The sequence below is a fragment of the Hemiscyllium ocellatum genome, chromosome 15 (assembly GCF_020745735.1).
Source record: "Hemiscyllium ocellatum isolate sHemOce1 chromosome 15, sHemOce1.pat.X.cur, whole genome shotgun sequence".
Lineage (NCBI taxonomy): Eukaryota > Metazoa > Chordata > Chondrichthyes > Orectolobiformes > Hemiscylliidae > Hemiscyllium > Hemiscyllium ocellatum.
Window position 1 is genome coordinate 1,583,942 of NC_083415.1, and position 15,991 is coordinate 1,599,932.

A 15,991-nucleotide genomic window follows, 5' to 3' on the forward strand; every position below is an offset into this window, starting at 1 on the left:
GGTAGGGGATTTAACTTTCCAAACATAGACTGGGACTGCCATAGTGTTAAGGGTTTAAATGGAGAGGAATTTATTAAGTGTGCACAAGAAAATTTTCTGATTCAGTATGTGGATGTACCTACTAGAGAAGGTGCAAAACCTGACCTACTCTTGGAAAATAAAATAGGGCAGGTGACTGAGGTGTCAGTGGGGGAGCACTTTGGGGCCAGCGACCATAATTCTATTCGTTTTAAAATAATGATGGAAAAGGATAGACCAAATCTAAAAGTTGAAGTTCTAAATTGGAGAAAGGTCAGTTTTGACGGTATTAGGCAAGAACTTTCAAAAGCTGATTTGGGGCAGATGTTCGCAGGTAAAGGGACAGCAGGAAAATGCGAAGCCTTCAGAAATGAGATAACGAGAATCCAGAGAAAGTATATTCCTGTCAGGGTGAAAGGAAAGGCTGGCAGGTATAGGGAATGCTGGCTGACTAGAGAAATTGAGATTTTGATTAAGAAGAAGAAGGAAGCATATGTCAGGTATAGATGGCAAAAGGGAACAAGAGATAGCTTTAGCAATTAGGGTTAAGGAGAATCTAAAGGGTAACTAGGGAGAGAATAGGGCAACTAGGGAGAGAATAGGGCCCCTCAAAGATCAGCAAGGCAGCCTATGTGTGGAGCCACAGGAGATGTGGGAGATACTAAACAGGTATTTTGCATCAATGTTTACTGTGGAGAAGGACATGGAAGATATAGAATATAGGGAAATAGATGGTGACATCTTGAAAAATGTCCATATTACAGAGGAGGAAGTGCTGGATGTCTTGAGACGCATAAAGGTGGATGCATTCCAAGGACCTGATCAGGTGTACCCTGGAACTCTGTGGGAAGCTAGGAAAGTGATTGCTGGGCCCTTTGCTGAGATATTTGTGTCATCGATAGTCACTTGTGAGGTGTCGGAAGACTGAAGGTTGGCAAACATGGTGCCACTATTTAAGAAAGGTGGTAAGGAAAAGCCAGGAAACATATAGACCGGTGAGCCTGACATTGCTGGTGGGCAAATTGTTGGAGAAAAACCTGAGGAACAGGATGTACATGTATTTGGAAAGGCAAGGACAGATTAGGGGTAATCAACATGGCTTTGTGCGTGGGAAACAATGTCTCAAAAACTTGATTGAGATTTTTGAAGAAATAACAAAGAAGGTTGATGAGGGCAGAGCAGTAGACGTGATCTATGTAGACTTCAGTAAGGTGTTCAACATGGTTCCGCATGTGAGTCTGGTTAGCAAGGTTTCCCTGGCTCTTCGGAAGCTGAGGAATGACCTTATAGAAGTTTATCTCATGGAATACAGGGGGAACTAGCCATTTGAATACAGAACTGGCTCAAAGGCAGAAGACAGAGGGTGATGGAGGGTTGGTTTTTCAGACTAGAGGCCTGTGACCAGTGGAGTGCCACAAGGATCGATGCTGGGCACTCTACTTTTCATCATTTGCATAAATTATCTGGATGTGAACATAAGAGGTATAGTTGATAAGTTTGCAGATAACACCAAAATTGGAGGTGCAGTGGACAGTGATGAAGGTTACCTCAGATTACAATGGGATCTTGATCAGATGAGCCAATGGGCTGAGGAGTGTCAGATGGAGTTTAATTTAGATAAATGTGAGGTGCTGCATTTTGGAAAGGCAAATCAGAGCAGGCCTTATTCACTTAATGGTAAGTTCGTATGGAATGTTGCTGAACAAAGAGACCTTGGAGTGCAGGTTCATAGCTCCTTGAAAGTAGCCATAGATAGATAGGATAGTGAAGAAGGGTTTTCGTATGCTTTCCTTTATTGGTCAGAGCATTGAGTATAGCAGTTGTGAGGTCATTTTGCAGCTGTCCAGGACATTGGTTAGGCCACTTTTGGAATATTGTGTGCAATTCTGGTCTCCTTCCTAACGAAAAATGTAAAACTTGAAAGGGTTCAAAAAAGATTGACAAGGATGCTGCCAGGGTTGGAGGATTTGAGATAAAGCAAAAGACTGAATAGGCTGGGGCTGTTTTCCCTGGAGTTTCCGAAGCTGAGGGGTGACCTTATAGAAGTTTATAAATTCATGAGGGGCATGGGTGGGATAAGTAGACAAGGTCTTTTCCCTGGGATCGAGGCGTCCAGAACTGGAGGGTATAGGTTTAGGGTGAGAGGGGAAAGATATAAAGGGACCTAAGGGGCAACTTTTCATGCAAAGTGGTGGAGGCTGGTACAATTACTGCATTTAAAAGGCACCTGAATGGATATATGATTAGGAAGGATTTACAGGGATATGGGCCAAGAACTGGCAAATGGGACTAGATTAGGTTAGGATACCTGGTCGCATGAACGGTTGGGCCGAAGGGTCTGCTTCCATGCTGTGTCTGCGTGGGTTTCCTCTAAGTGCTCCAGTTTCCTCCCACATGTCCAAAGAAGTGCAGGTTAGGTGGATTGGCCATGTTAAATTGCCCATAGAGTCCATGGATGTACAGCTAAATGCGTTCACCATGGGGAATGCACGGTTCCATGGACATGATGGGTCTGGCTGGGATGCTCTTCAGAGGGTTGGTATGGACCTGATGAGCCAGCTGGCCTGTTGCTGCACTGGATGGATTCGATAACTGTAGTCAGCCTCTCATTTTAGCTCCAACCCTGGCAACATCCTTGGAAGTATTTTCTGCACTCTTTCAACTTTACCATCTTTCCTGTAGCAGGGAGATCAGAATTGGCCTAACCAATTTCTTGTACAGCCACAACATGGCCTCCCAACTCTCCTGCTCAATGCACTGCCCAATGAAGGCAAGTGTACCAAATGACTTCTTCATTACCCTGTCTACCATGCGACTCTATCTTCAAAGAACTGTGAACCTGCACTCCAAGGTCTCTTTATTCAGACACATTCCCCATTAAGTGCATAAGTCCTGCTCTTCAGACCACAAACAGCTCTTGTGATACCACACTCCTCATCAATGCCTCTGTTCTGCCCCTGTGCCTCTGGACGTCATTTGCCTATTTGGGTAGACAAAGATTGAAGCCTTTTCTTTTAGGTGCAGTCCCAGCACTGGCCTTTACTCCCAGTGACACTTCTCAGAGTGTTGAAGTCCCTGCCAGCCCTCTGATTGGCTTATGGCATCCATTCATTGCAGTGCCCCCACCCCCCCATCCTCCATCCCTAGTACCAATAATGTGAAAGGCTGCTCCTTCCTGTATGTCTTTCATCACCTCCTGTGGTCTTGGATCCTGGGGAAGTCTGAGGTTGGGTCACTGCCCTGCCTTCAGACTCAATGCCAGGTTCCACATTGTAACATATAAAATTCTGGCCATTGTGTCCAATTCAGACAGTCCTGCATCCATGTGAATTGTCCGACAGATCAACAGACAGGGACACGACGGCCGATCTATGAACCCTTGCCTCAACTGTACATGATGAAGATTGATCCTTCAAGCTATTGATTAAAATTAGCAACTTGCCAATGAATCATTGGGATCTCTGTCCAATTTGTGAGCTCAAACCATTTGGTTCTCACATTAGCTTCATGGGTGTTCTATGTGGCAACTAATTTTGTATCTGTGACTGCAGAGAGCGGGGAGGCGAGGTACTCAATATCTCTGTTGTCCCCAAAACAATATGAAATGCAGGAGTACCGTCATCCTCTCATATTGAACCCAATTGGTTTAATCTACATCCAAGGTGGTTGTGCATATCTGTGGGACTTATAAACTGAAATCATTTTTATCTTCAGGAACAGAACATAAATTAAATCCAAGTGCTTCTGGGGGAAATAGCAAAATGAAAATCTCAAATTTTTAGTCAGTCATTTGCCGGACAATTCTGTCCCACTTTCCTATTGTGAGCTTGGTTTACAGGTGAGCGTGACCATTTTTCTTTGGTTCTGTTAGAGTTTTTCATTCCGTTTATCTGAGACGAGCAAGAAAAGAATATTACATCTCCTTTGATCTCAGCACTTCCCAAAGGGGAGTCCATATCGTCATTTGCAAGGTATGATAAAAAGGAAAGTGCAAGTGTGGATCGTTGAGAAAAAAATTAAACACTGCGACTTAGACAAGAAGAATCTGAATGTTGAGCAAAGAAAACTTAGAATTCCTCTGCTTTTAGAATTGATGGAAAGCCCTTGCAACGATGATGTTCAGCAATGTGAATAGGATAGCAATTCTATTTTTACGTGTATATTCATAAATAGACAGGGAAAAGTTTTACAAGTCTCCATTAAGTGTTTTAATAACAGAAGTCATATATGAGAAGATAAAAGTAAAAATTAAAACAGAATTCATCTCAGATCAATTTCACTTCTGGGAAAGTTGGTAAAGACGACAAATGGTGGAATGCCCAGAAGTCAGCTTCTGAAAAAGCTCCACACCAACGAGCCTGCCACACTGGGCTGGAAGCCACCCCTTCACTGGGCCTGGGTCAGGGGAAGACACCTTCTGGCTGAAGAAGTTGAAAAAGGTAACATAATAAACAGAAACATGAAGAGAAAGCAGAGAAAGAAAAGGAAAGTAAAAAGCAGATACAGTAGATAGGCTCCAGGCTCCTGTGCTGCCACACTGCTGCCATCTTGCTCGCTTGTCTCTGTGCTTCTGGTCACATGAAGGGCAGCATATCCAAACCCAGGGTCATTCACTGCTGTCCAGGCCCAGCACCCACCACCAGGCCACAGGGGGTTAAAAGGAGCACGTGTGTAAAGTCCGAAGCTTGGGGTTTCACCCAGTGTAATACCAACCTGCCCAGTTGGAGACCCAGCTTCAGAGGATAAACAAATGTAAATTTCAAATAACGACAAAATGCAGTGCTCTCTCATAGTGGCCAAGGTCTTAAAATGGAGGGAGCGATATTTATCAGTCTGCTTCCGTCCGTAATCTGGGAATGTTTGATAAAAGGCAGCGTAAAGAGGGCTTTACTCTGTATCTAACCTCGTGATGTCCCTGTCCTGCGAATATTTGATGTAGACATGTGTAGAGGCAGCTTTACTCTGTAACTAACCCTGTGCTGTCCTTGATCAGTGAGTGTTTGATTGGGACAGTGCAGAGAGAGCTTTACTCTGTATCTCACCCCGTGCTGTCCCTGTCCAGGGGGACTCAATTGACACAATCCTTCCTGATAAGACAAGTATCATTCCAGGATTCAGTATGGGAGTATGGACACACTCCCTCTATGGCAAGTTCAGTAAAGTTCATTTTCACCAGCACCATCTAGATAAACCAGCAAAAATTATATAATTCAAATACCATGAAGTTTATTGTATTCTTCTGAATTGAGTTGAATTGAATTGATTGTCATGTGTACTGAGACACAGTGAAGAACTTTGCCTTGCGAGCAATACAGGCAGATCACAGAGTAAAGTAGCATAGATAAGTAAACAATCAGTAAACAGTAGCAAAAACAAAAACACAGGTACAGGTGAGGTTTTGCTTTTGCCACTGTTTACCAATTATTAAGAGTTTGTGAGTCCATTCAGTATTCTAACAACAGTAGGGTAGAAACTGTAAAAGAAACCAGCTGGTGCGTGTGTTCAGGCTTCTGTACCTTCTCCCGGATGGTAGAGGTTGTAGAAAAACATTGCCAGGGTGGGATGGATCTTTGAGAATGCTGGTGGTCTTTCCTTGACAGCGCGCCTGATAGATGGATTCTACAGATGGGAGGTTGGCCTTTGTGATTGTCCGGACTGAGTTCACCACTCTCTGTAACCATCTCCGATCTTGAATGGTACAGTTGCCACACCAGGTAGTGATACATCCAGACAGAATGCTCTCTGGTGGCAAGGGTATTCTGGGCAATTATTTATAGTTTTTAAAAATTATTTACCTCAATGTAAATATGCTTGTTGTTCAATCAAATGGCCACCTGAAATATCAACAGTTGATTCAATTTCAAGTCAATTTCTCCTCAAATTCTGCGATTCCCAAGGAGTCAGTTGAGGGTGTGAGTGAGAAGGTTCCCTGCTGACAAGTTTTATTTAAGGTAAAGTTGCATTGTTATTTAAGTGATTTATGTTGTATATAAAGTATGACCGCGATGTATATACCCCCTACATAACGTTTCTATTACAAAGTGCGTATTTTTACATTGATTGTGGGCCTCCTGATTATCCACAGCATTTGATCAACCAGCACCCTCCTGGTGTCACAGGTGTTGTATGAAAAAAAGGCTTGCTGTACATCTTTTCTTAGATAGAAGATCAAAAGTGCACATAATAATCAAGGTGTAGTCTCACCAAGGCCCTAGATGGTTCAAATACTTTTACAGTAAAGCCAACAGATTTTTGATGGCTAACAGAGTCAAAGGGCAGACAAGAAAATAGATGTAAGGCCATAATCGGATCAACCAGCTTCATGTTGAGTATCAATACGGGATTGAGGGGCTGAATGGCTTACATCTGCTCATGGTGGCTCAGTGGTTAGCCCTGCTGCCTCACAGCGCCAGAGACCCGGATTAAATTCCAACCTCGGACGACTGTCTGTGTGGAGTTTGCCCTGTGTCTGCATGGGTTTCCTCTGGTTTCAACCCACAGACCAAAGATGTGCAGATCAGGTGGATTAGCCATGAGAAATGCAGGGTGACATGGATAGGGTGGGGGTGCTCTTCAAAGGGTCAGAGTGGACTTGATGGGCTGAATGGCCTGCTTCCACAGCATAAAGATTTTATGTTTCTATTCTCTATTCCTATGTTTATCAGTACATGATGGTACGAGACACATAGATTATGCTGGTATTAGTTTAGTACATCTAAATTATCACCATTACACAGGATCACTCCATTGAAGCTATCAATCATGCATGTTGTTGCTGCATCACTACAAAATGAGCTTAAATTGATTAGGAGTCTCTGCAGCCACACTAACTCCCACAGAAGGGGCTACTGTGGTTAACACCAACTCAGTGGGAAATGCAATGGAATCATTTAGAACAAACATGATCACAGCAGCTGAACACAAGTGATCATACTCATGCTGACACTACTATTAAACTCAGTAGAAAAAAGCAGCTAAAACAACATCGACACAAGGCGTCAGCAGGGCTAAACAAAACTTTTTCATTTTTGTCCCCCACCCATGAAGTCTGTTTTCCTCACAGAGACAGGGTAGCTTGTCAAACATGTCATATTACCGTGCTCAGCAGGCACTGTCAATCTGCGCCAACACTGTGAAGTAAAAATGCACTTACTCACTGCAACTCAACCATGCCGCTAGAGATGCCATAGCAATCCTCTTCTATCACGAGACAATGAGCTGGCTCAGGGATCCAAACGATGTATTGCGCAAGCATTTGATGATTATAGCAACTGTAAGAGCTGGTGTTGAATGACATGAAATCCAGGAGACTGAGCCCCTCCTTTCCTTCTTATGAAGGTGAATCAACACTGAGTAACAGCAAATAATAAATTCCTGTCACCAGCCATCTGTCACCACTCACTTAGGCACGAAGATAGTGAATTTGAATTACATTGGATTTTCGGAAAAGGTGAAGCGATTTGTTGCATTCTTGATGATAAAGTGATTTTGTTGATATAGAATACTGTTTTCATTGCTCCTGTCATGTTGTATTGAGAGCTCAGACAGTCAATGCAAAATGGATCTTTTTGTTGCCCTACTGTTGCTGACCGACATTCCTTTAAACATTTCAAGGCTTCAAATATCACCACTTGAACCATTGAAAGGAGCCTTACCCCACAAGCTTTGCTTCTCAACAACATTATGGAAGGTTTGCACTACTTCAGGCATCTCACCCAAAACTCTGAAAATTTCAAAGATGTCTGCTCCCCCCTGCCTCCTCCCCCTTTTCTCCCATGCTAGCCCCGTTCAGTTTCTGGTCAAAGAAAACCCCAAGTTGTTGATAACGGGGTTTTCAGTGGCATCATCAGTGAGGCAATAGTTAGATTGTTTCTTGTTGGAGATGATCTTTGCCTGACATTGATGTAGTGCAAATGTTACTTGCCACTTAGCCCAAGCCTCAATGTTGTCTACAAGGGCAGGCCAGAGGCTAGGAATACTGCAGCGAGTAATTCACCTCCTGATTCCCCAAAGCCTGTCCACCATGTACAATTCAGGAGTGTGTTGGAATACTCCCCTTTGCCTAGATGGGTGCACTTCCAACAACACTCAAGAAGCTTGCCACCATCCCGGACAAAGCAGTACTCTTGATTGACACCACATCCACAAGCATCCTCTCCCTCCACCATCGGCACTCAGCAGCAGCGGTGTGTATTATCAACAAGATGTATCACAGAAAATCATTGAGGCTCCTTAGAGAGCACCTCCCAAACCTATGACCACTTCCATCTAGAAGGACAAGGGCAGCAGACACTTGGGAACACTATTAATTGCAAGTTCCCTCCAATGTAACTCTGCAAGTACACTGACCTTCCTGACTTGGAAATATATCACCATTCCTTCATATCACTGCATGTAAAATCTGGAATTCCCTCCCTAAGGACATTGTAGGTTGACCTATAGCAAAAGGACTGTAGTGGTGACAAGCCCTTCATCCCCAGGATCATTCTTGTAAATCTCCTCTAGACATCTTCCAATGTCAGCACATCCTTCCTGAGATACGGGGTCCAAACTGCTCACAATATTCCAAATGCAGCCTTACCCAGCCTCAGGAGTACCCCCCTGCTTTTGTAATCTTGCACTCTCTAAATGCATGCTAGCATTTCATCTGCCTTCCAAACTGCCAACTGAGTCTGTAAGTTAACCTTAGGAGAATCCTGGACTGGGACTCCAAAGTCTTTTTGTGCTTCAGATTTCTGACCCCTTTTCCCTTTTAGAAAATAGTCCATGCTTCTATACTTTCCACCAAAGTACATAATCTCACACATTCCAACATTGTGTTCCATCTGCCACATTCTGCCCACTCTTATAGCTTGTCCAAGTTCTTCTGCAGCCTCCTCAACACTACCTGCCCCACCACCAGTCTTTACATTGTGGAGACACCCACAATGCTCTGAGGTGGAAGGTTTCCAGGACTTTGATATACTTCCAAGTCTGGATGATGAGTGTCCTGGAAGGGGGCAGAACACCTCAGTCATCAACATCCTGACAAGGTAACTCTGAGATTCACTCCAGAGATGCCTGCTGGACCTGTGGAGCATTTTCATCATGTTACCTCAGCAGGCCATCTCTGGGTCTTTGAGCAACTACCTTCAAGCTTGTGTCCTCTTCATAGAACCTCTACAACATGGAAACAGACCTTCGGCCCAACAAATCCACACCAGCCCTCCAAAGAGTACCCACCCAAAGACATTCACCTACCTAATTACTCTACGTTTACCCCTAACACATTCCTGAACACTATGGATAATTTAACATGGCCAATTCACCTGACCTGTACATCTTTGGATTATGGGAGGAAACTGAAATACCCGGAGGAAACCCATGTAGACACAGGGAGAATGTGCAAACTCCACACTGACAGTCACCCAAGGAGGGAATTGAACCTGCATCCTTTGTGCTGTGAAGAAGCAGTATTAACCACTGAGCCCCCATGCCACCTCTGGTTATCAACTGTCCTACTGGTGGAAACCACTTCTCCACCTCTCCCTGTCAAAACTCCTCAAAACTTTAAATATCCATATTAAATTTCCCTTAAATGTTTTGAGCTCCAAGGTGAACAATAGCATCTTTTCTTCATTTCCCCATACATATCCGGAGTTGGAAATGTTATCCTCCTGTCTATTGGCTGAAAGCCAGTTTGATTGCAGTAACCTGTAACAATGGAGGGACTGCTACTGTGAGGGTTATGCTAATAATCAGTGTAACATGGAGCTTTTGGCAAGAAAGAGCAAAAAGTAGATCAAAGATTTGGGTGGGGATCCAATGATGACAGGAACACCATTGATATTGTCCTTAGCTGCCTTATTGCATTGTATTGGAGCATATGTTTTCATTAACCTTTCATGCCCAATGTGGTAACTCCCTCCCCTAGGGCTTTTGTTCGGTTACCATTTATTGCTTTGCCAGTCTGGAGGATGCAACTGAAGCTAATTCACACATAAATGTTAACTCATGTAAATGTTGAGGAACACCCTTGGCATTTCCTGGGAGACACATGATGGCTGCAGAGATTGTCAAACTCTTCTGTGTGGGACCGTCTGGAAAGATCTTCACATTCTTAGGGGCATGTTAGGAAGTACAGATACAGACATAGTAAGCAAGGAAACCCTAGAGCAGCACGCAATCCCCCAAGTTTACAAAAATCTGCCCTTTATTGTCATTTGAGAATTGGAATATTTGTTGTCAAAACAGTTAAGATTGAATCCAAATCCCAAGTCCTGTGAAGCATTCATTTATAGACGTTTGGGGCCGGATTTGATCAGATATCACCTACCTCAGCTGAAAATGCATAGGGTTTTAGTGGAGGGTGCAGTGGAATTCTGATAAATAGTCCCACTCCATGGAATTTGTGCCTAATCAGCGCATTAATGTGAAAACTGTCGGAGTGTGGTTTACCATCTCCAGCCAAGCTCAAATCAAATGTATTAAATTGGGACCCAAATCTGTTTGTTGTGAATGGGCAACATGGTGGCTCAAGGGTTAGCACTGCTGTCTCACAGCACCAGAAACCTGGGTTCGATTTCACTCTCAGGTGACTATCTATATGGAATTTGCACATTCTCCCCGTGTCTGCATGGTATTCCACCAGGTGCTCCAGTTTCCTCCCACAGTCCAAGATGTGCAGGTTAGGTAAGTTGGCCATGGCTAATGCAGGGTTAAAGAATGGGGTGGTTTTTGGTGGAATGCTCCTTGGAGGGTCAATCTGGATGCAATGGGCAGAATGGCCTGCTTCCACACTGTAGGGATTCTATGATTTTTAATGTACTTTGCAATAGATGTGTCTCATTAACACAGCACCCATTTAAACTGTGATCACCTCTCCATGAAAATAAACCTCCCACCTCATGTTGACCTAGCTGCCTAAACATTAGTCTTTCCATTGGAGTTTACTTCAGTTAAAATGTGCTGTACAGACATTGGGGGTTAAAGATTTGGCACTCTAAGGTGAAACATTTGATTTGACCGTGAGAGTGATAGTCAATGTTAATGTCTCAATCAACAATTCTGTTGAATAGCTGGTGAATATCGCATTGCCATTTGTGGGATCTTGCTGTGCATAAAACTGCCTGTTTTGTGCATTACAATAGTGACTGTATTTTGAAAGTGGCTCATTGTTTTCTGGGAAGGCATCTTGAGGTTGCGAATGACTCTTACAGTAATGCCAGCCTACCTTTTTTTCAAATCATGGGGGCAAAGTGGATGAGTAAATCCCACTCTCAATTGCTGAGGGATATACACGAATAGAGGAACAGAAGAAGGCCATTGCTTCTGTTATACCAATTAGTTCATAGTTGATCATTCTCTTAACTCCATCCACCTGTTTTGGCTCCACATCCCTCAATTCTTTTGTCCAACAACAGATTATCCATCTCCATCGATGGGCGGCACGGTGGCACAGTGGCACAGTGGTTAGCACTGCTGCCTCACAGCACCAGGGTCCCAGGTTCAATTCTCAGTCTTGGGCAACTGTCTGTGTGGAGTTTGTACATTCTCCCGGTGTCTGCGTGGGTTTTGTCCGGATGCTCCAGTTTCCTCCCATAGTCCAAAGATGTGCAGGCCAGATAAATTGGCCATGCTAAATTGCCTGTACTGTTAACTGCATTAGTCACAGGAAAGTGGTTCTGGGTGGGTTACTCTTCGGAGGGTCGGTATGGACTGGTTGGCCCAAAGGGCCTGTTTTCACAATGTAGGGAATCTAATCTAATCTCAACTCTAATGTTTTCAATTCATCCACCAATCTCAACATTTTCCTGTGGTGATGTAGACAGTTGATTTGATTAGATTAGATTCCCCACAGTGTGGAAACAGGCCCTTCAGCCCAACAAGTCCACACCGACCCTCTGAAGAGTAACCCACCCAAACCCATTTCTCTCTGACTAACATACCGAACACTACGGGCAATTTAGCATGGCCAATTCACCTTGCCTGCACATCTTTGGACTGTGGGAGGAAACCAGAGCACACGGAGGAAACCCACGCAGACACGGGGAGAATGTGCAAAGTCCACACAGACAGTCTCCCAAGGCTGGAATCAAACCTGGCTCTGTGAGGCAGCAGTGCTAACCACTGTGCCACCATGCCGTCCCGATTTGGATTCGGTGCAGGACATTGGGAGGTTGCTGGTGGTCATGAAATTACTTTCCTGGTTCTGTAGAATCCCTACAGTGTGGAAGCAGGCCATTTGGCCCATCGAGTCCGCACAGACACTCCAAAGAGCTTTCCACCCAGACCCACCCCTTCCTACCCTATCCCTGGAATCCTGCATTTCCCATAGCTAATCCAGCTAGCATGCACATTTCCGGGCACTGTGGGCAATTTAGCATGGCCAATCTACCTAATTTGCATATCTTTGGACTGTGGAGGGAAACCAGAGGAAGCCCACACAGACACGGGGAGAAAATGCAAACTCCACAGAGGTAGTCACCCAAAAGTAAATCAAACCCGGATCCCTGGCACTGTTGGAATAAGTAATGGTCCTGAAAGAGTTAATGTTGGAGATTGTATTCAGTTTCACACAATGTGGTGATAACACATAGTCTTGGGTGTACAATTGTGGACTCTGGCTCCAGATCCTGATGAGGTTAGTTGTATCATCTCTGACTCCTGTTCGTCTTAATGCTTGTTGAACATGTTAATGTATCTTGTACCTACTACTGTCAGGAAAGAAACTACATCTTGTTCCTAAAACAAGTACCTCCTTGTTTGGGTTACAAATGATTTATCCTCGATCATTGCTTACCAAAGAGGCTCTCAATCGTAACACCACAAGGACTCTTGCGGCATGATGGCAGTGTTTGATTGAAAAGTCCTAGTTTCAAATCCTACTTAGTCCAGAGGTGTGTCTGACAGGGCTGAATAAAATATCACAAAAGGAAGATTGATGGTCATATTCTAACTTGATCGCACACTGCCACACACCATTTGACAGAATATCCAATATCTTCAGGATGGGAAAAGTACAAAGTTAAAAATCACACAAAGCCAGGTTATAGTCTAACAGGTTTAATTGGAAGCACGCTAGTTTTCGCAGCGTAGCTCCTTCATCACCTGATGAAGGAGCGATGCTCCGAAAGCTAGTGTACTTCCAATTAAACCTGTTGGACTATAACCTGGTGTTGTGTGATTTTTAACTTTTACACCCAGGCCAACACTGGCATCTCCAAAGGATAGGGAAAGTGATGGAAAAGTTGGTTGGTTGAATATTTTTAAAGTGGCTAATGATCTATCAAGATGCTGGTTTTCTGGAAAAGACTTGTGCACGTGCCAAATCCTCCAATCCTTATCCTTCTGGCTATTATTGTATATGGATCTTAGAGTCTGAAAGCACTGTGACTATGGCCTGAGGACTTGGTCAGATTAAGAAGGAGCTGATAGGAGACAGACCTGAGGCTGTTATGTTCCCATCAGTCCCATAGGAATGTAGGTCTTTTTCCTACCATCTGTAAAATGGTGCAGTAATACTCAATAAGACTCTTCAAGTTAGAGTGGAAAGATGCCTCTGCACAACTACACCAGGCCACTTTAGCCTTGTAAATACCGACACACTTTACAATTAACGCTGGTATATATTGTTTGTATGTTTTTCTGGAGAATGTTATACCATTTGCCAAGAGTATAGGTAACATTTATCAAATCATGTACAACAGCACCCACAATAAATAATAAAAGGAATGATTTGGTCAGCTGCTATCAATGGTCTCGACTGGCCAGAAGTCCCCTTGTTGTACGAAATGGAGCCAACGGATCTTTTAGTTTGATCTTGACTGGCAAAGGGGTTCATTGCGTCTAAAATATGGTGCCCCCTTCAATGCTGCACTCCCTCTGTTTGAACTGGAATGTCAACCAAGATGATCTGCTCATGTCTTTAGGATGGGACTTTAAATATATAACCGTTTGACTCAGTTCTGAGTGCTGAGTTACCACTGACTAATAGATCAAAACATTTATAGATTAATCGCGTGAATTGCTGTAGCCATTGCTCCCTCAATTCACACTCAAATTGATTATCATAAGGTATAGTTCAGCAACAGATCCTGTGCCAGTACAGTCGTTGCAAAATGTTCAGTGTAAATATCCCCAAAGTTTTCATATTCCATCAGGCAAAATAATTTTGTAACCTGAGATAGCAACCAGTCATACAATGGTATTGTTATGTTTGCAAAATCCTTTCATTGCACAAAGACAATTAACTGGTTTCCAGAACTCATTTTGACAGTACTGCTTTAGGAATTATGAGTTTATTCTATTTCAGTCTGGCGACAATGCGGAATGTGATTAAAGAATGTGCTTTGTTCTGTTCCATTATGCTGTGTTTAGCAACTTCATATGTGCTCCACAACTCAATGCTTTTCACCCGGGATTAATGATTGCAGCCAGCTAAAAGCGTCATAGAGTCATTCAGCATGGAAATAAACCCTTCGATCCAACCAGTCCATAATTCCAAACTAAACTAGCCCCACCTGCCTACGCTTGGTCTGTATCCTCCAAACATTTCTTAATCATGCACTTATCTCAATATCTTTTAAACATTGCAACTGTACCTGTGTCCACCACTTCTTCTGGAAGTTCCTCCCACACATGAACCACACTTTCTCTGTAAAATTCGTCCTGCATGTCTTTTTTAAACCTTTCTTCTTTCACTTTATGGCGTCTAGTCTAGAAATCCCCAACCACAGGAAAAAGATACCTTCCATTCACCTTATCGATACATCTAATGGCCTTATAAAACTCTACAAGGTCACCCTGAACCTCCTACACTCCAGTGGAAACATCGAAACTTATCCAGCCTCATACTCTCCATTCCAAGCAACATCCTGGTAAATCTCTTCTGAACCTTCCCCAGGTTAATAATTTCCGTCCTACAACAGGGAGATCAGAATTGAATATTGTACTCCAGAAGAGGCCTCACCAATGTTCTGTACAACCTCAACGTGACTTCCCAACTCCTATACTCAAAGATCCGAGCAATGAAGGTAAGTGTGCTAAATGATGATTCTAGGTTTGAATACACAGGACATAATGCCTTAGCTAATATTGCAAACAGTTGCCCATTTGTTAATGTATAGCATCCTTCTTGTTCTAATGCAAAATGGTTCTGAAGAAGTCATACTGGGCTCAAAACGTTAACTCTGAATTTCTCAGTACAGATGCTGCTTACTTTGCCCCACAAACTCTGTTGGTTTCTAGTATCCAAACTATCTACTATTTGTAGGTCTCCCAGTGTTAATTATTAATTTACCTGCTAACTTACATTTCTAATTCACTTTATTCTTTTCAACTCATTGAGATTTAGGAGGGTGAGATGTTAAAGCTCAGTGACAGCACTGAAGCTCGAGTGGAACTCGAGAAGGCAAAACAAAGTGGGAGACTGATCGAGTTCCAAGGTAATGAAAGATAATTTGGGATAAACCATCAATTTCATTATGGATGGAAAGACTCAGCTAGAAGTTAAAAAATGCTGTAGGTGGGAAACAATAGCAGAATATGTTACTTGACAGGGTAGAGAATAGCTGAGCGCATAAAACGTTTTTTCTTTCTTTATGATGGAATGCAATGTCTTTCCAGCTCTGTCAACCTACTTTTGGTTTTCATTGTTTGCACAGAAGATAGACTTCACTGGAGACCATAAAGTCAGGTTCAGTTTAGGCTACTTAGGATAAAAGCAAAGGGTCAGTTAGACTCGAAACGTCAGCTCTTTTCTCTCTTTACAGATGCTGCCAGACCTGCTGAGATTTTCCAGCATTTTCTTTTTAGGCTACTTAGGAAGTGCACTAACAGATTCCCGAGCTGAGTTGTAGAATTTTCTGTTGCAAGGAAACTGATCACTTAATCCAAATAACTCACTTAGACCCAACCTGGCAATCTGAGACTGGACAAGGACATTCAAGTTAATGAAGGAACTACAAAGGCTTCAAGGCACTGAGAGAGAACG